Here is a 3,605-nt window from a genome sequence, read left to right as displayed (position 1 = left end):
AGAAATCTTTTCTCCCCTACATATGCCTCCACGTTTTAGGGTGGTTTGCTATACAGCAATAGACCATTGAAATAGGGAGAACGGCCTTCTAATGGATATGACAAGTATTTTCAGGGGCATAAAGCAAGACTTTCTTCTCCCTTACCACTGCCTCTCCCCACCTTTTAAACTCATTTCTTAACCTTTTGATACCACTGCTGGTGAGCTGAAAGTTTCATATTCATAAATGTCACAGTGTAGTGGTTAAGGCCAAAGACAAGTAAGTCAGAAAAATCTTGGCTCGGCTCTCTGCTCCTCCTGTTCTACAGTCAGCTGCATCTTCTTTTGCATCGCCAGCCGAACCGCATCCCTGAGACACCATGGGGAAGGTGAAGGTCGGAGTCAACAGATTTGGTTGTACTGGGCGCCTGGTCAACAGGGCTGCTTTTAACTCTGGTAAAGTGGATATTGTTGCCATCAATGACCCCTTCATTGACCTGAACTACATGGTTTACATGTTCCAATATGACTCCACCCATAGCAAATTCCATGGCACTGTCAAGGCTGAGAATGGGAAGCTTGTCGTCAATGGAAATCCCATCACCATCTTCCAGGAGTGAGATCCCTCCAAAATCAAGTGGGCCGATGCTGGCGCTGAGTACGTTGTGGAGTCCACTGGCGTCTTCACCACCATGTAGAAGGCTGGGGCTCATTTGCAGGGGGGAGCCAAAAGGGTCATCATCTCTGCCCCCTCTGCTGATGCCCCAATGTTTGTCATGGGTGTGAACCATGAGAAGTATGACAACAACCTCAAGATTGTCGGCAATGCCTCCTGCACCACCAACTGCTTAGCACCCCTGGCCAAGGTCATCCATGACAACTTTGGTATCGTGGAAGGACTCATGACCACAGTCCACGCCATCACTGCCACCCAGAAGACTGTGGAGGGCCCCTCCGGGAAACTGTGGTGTGATGGCCACGGGGCTCTCCAGAACATCATCCCTGCCTCTACTGGCGCTGCGAAGGCTATGGGCAAGGTCATCCCTGAGCTGAACGGGAAGCTCACTGGCATGGCCTTCCGTGTCCCCACTGCCGTGTCAGTGGTGGACCTGACCTGCCGTCTGGAAAAACCTGCCAAATATGATGACACCAAGAAGGTGGTGAAGCAGGCATCGGAGGGCCCCCTCAAGGGCATCCTGGGCTACACTGAGCACCAGGTGGTCTCCTCCGACTTCAACAGCGACACCCACTTTTCCACCTTCAATGCTGGGGCTGTCATTGCCCTCAACAACCACTTTTTCAGCTCATTTCCTGGTATGACAATGAATTTGGCTACAGCAACAGGGTGGTGGACCTCATGGCCCACATGGCCTCCAAGGAGTAAGACCCCTGGACCACCAGCCCCAGTAAGAGCACAAGAGGAAGAGAGAGACCCTCACTGCTGGGGAGTCCCTGCCACACTCAGTCCCCCACCACACTGAATCTCCCCTCCTCACAGTTTCCATGTAGACCCCTTGAAGAGGGGAGGGGCCTAGGGAGCCCCACCTTGTCATATACCATCAATAAAGTACCCTGTGCTCAGCCAAAAAAAAAAAGAGAGAGAAAAATCTTGGCTTACATTTTGACTTTGTGAAAATTACTTTACCTCTCTAAACCTAGAATTGCCCATCTGTAAAATAGCAACGATGGGTCAGGCATAGTGGTGCATGCCTGTGGTCCTGGCTACTCCGGAGGCTGAGGTGGGAGGATCACTTGAGCCAAGGACTTCTGGGCTGTAGCACGCTATGCTGATCAAGTGTCCACACTAAGTTCAGCATCTATATGGTGACCTCCCAGGGGCGGGGGACCACGAGGTTGCCTAAGAAAGGGTGAACTGGCCCAGGTCGGAAACGGAGCAGGTCAAAACTCCCCTGCTGATCAGTAGTGGGATCTCGCCTGTGAATACTCACTGTGCTCCAGCCTGGGCAACACAGTGAGACCCCCATCTCTTAAAAAGAAAAAAAAAGATTAAAAAAAATGGGAATGATGGGCTAGTCAGCCGCCCAGTCAGAGCACTGTTCTGAGGATCACATAAGAAAATACAGTGCCTGGCATGTAATACATGCTTAATAAATACTAGCCATTGTTATTATCAGTAATGACATCCAGCAATGGCTTTAATAAACAACTTTCATCTAATTATTGGCAGAAAGGAGAACTACAGTTTAGTTGTTTTGGATTGGAAGCCATTGTTGGTGGCAGAGATTCCCCAGTTTGTACCTGGTGCTTGGCTTATAACCCCAGCAGCTAATCACCTGGGTCACCTTGGAACACATTTTATACTAGTTGAGCTTGGAGAATTCATTAGGAAGTCACACGATCAGAGATTAATGACTTTTAAAAAATGATTTAGGTGGGTGTTTAGTTATCATTGTCTCAAATTAGAAGAAAAATTCCCCAGTAGAGATTATTGTAACCCTGCTTGATGGCTTGGAACCACAGGGGCACCTCCATCACTCCATTGCCACAAAGTTACCCAGCCCCTGGGGGCTCCCCGGCAACTCTCTGAGCAGGGGTAGGGGGCCTTCTAGTTGGAGACTGGCTCTGAATCAGCTCATCCTCACAGGAGGAGACTCCTACCCCAGCTTCATTGAATGTCAAATCTTCATTTCCACACCTCACTGGTAACTGTAAGAAGTCATGTGCCATCAGTGAGGGAGAAGCAGTTTATGGAGAAGTTTGGAAGTGTGTGCTGCTGCTTTTCCTCCATGTGGGTAATTCTTCACTTTTCTTGGACTCACTGACACCTTTGAGAATGCAATGAAACCTATGGACCCAGTCCTGGAAAAAGTGCACAGATGCACACACTTTTGCTTACTGTGCCAAGGATTCCTGAACCCCTGAATCCTGGTGCATGGTTTCCAGGCTAAGAAATTTTGCATGAGATATTCCAGAGTCTGTCCCTTGTGAAGCCACCTTAGTGTAAGACCCCTGTTAGTCACTGCGGCATAGTTTTCCCTGAACAGCATCATTGCTTTTGTTGCAGTATACTAATACGGTGGTGTGAGGTTAAGACAGTCTTGTGTGTTCTTTTGCCCTGTGTAATGTGAGAATGTTGTTTGCGATACTATATTTATGATAATCTATGGCAAAAACTTGCCTCCCTGATCTCCATGTTAGGAATAACTGTGCTTCTCCCAACTGTGCTTTGTTTTTATATCACTGACTCGGCTCAGTGATATAAGTCACAGTGCAACCCGGCTTCCTTTTTCCCCTGGGCTGCTGGGGAACTCAGCCTCAAACTTGTGTTCTGTCTCCAGTGAGTGCAGTAGGTTTCATGGCAGGTGTTTTGTGTAATCACCTCACTCTTGGCTCCATCTTATTTTCCTCTCCTTGTTTTCCCTTTACGTCATTTGCTCTAATTCACTGCTAATTTATTTTATGCTGTTTTATTGTATGCATCTTTGTAAACCTTAAATACATCTTTGGAACAAGGCAGGTATAAATCAATAAAAATGCATAGGAGCTAATGGAAGCTCTGGACAGCTTTCTTCTTGTGAAAACAATTGTCCCTGAATGTATAGGCCAGTTTCCTGGGGATGTGGAGGGCAACTGAGGAGAGAGGTGACAGAAAGATTGAAGGGTCT

General features: G+C 47.8%; 1 pseudogene; it reads left to right on the top strand.

Moving 5' to 3' along the window:
• Nucleotides 1-350: 350 nt before the first annotated feature.
• Nucleotides 351-1,363, top strand: LOC101154476 (glyceraldehyde-3-phosphate dehydrogenase-like; annotated as a pseudogene).
• The last annotated feature ends 2,242 nt before the right edge of the window (nt 1,364-3,605 follow it).

This window comes from Gorilla gorilla, chromosome X (genome assembly GCF_029281585.2).
Source record: "Gorilla gorilla gorilla isolate KB3781 chromosome X, NHGRI_mGorGor1-v2.1_pri, whole genome shotgun sequence".
In the NCBI taxonomy this organism is placed as follows: Eukaryota; Metazoa; Chordata; class Mammalia; order Primates; family Hominidae; genus Gorilla; species Gorilla gorilla.
The sequence above is the reverse complement of the archived record's forward strand: the minus strand, read 5'-3'. Positions and strand labels throughout refer to the sequence as shown.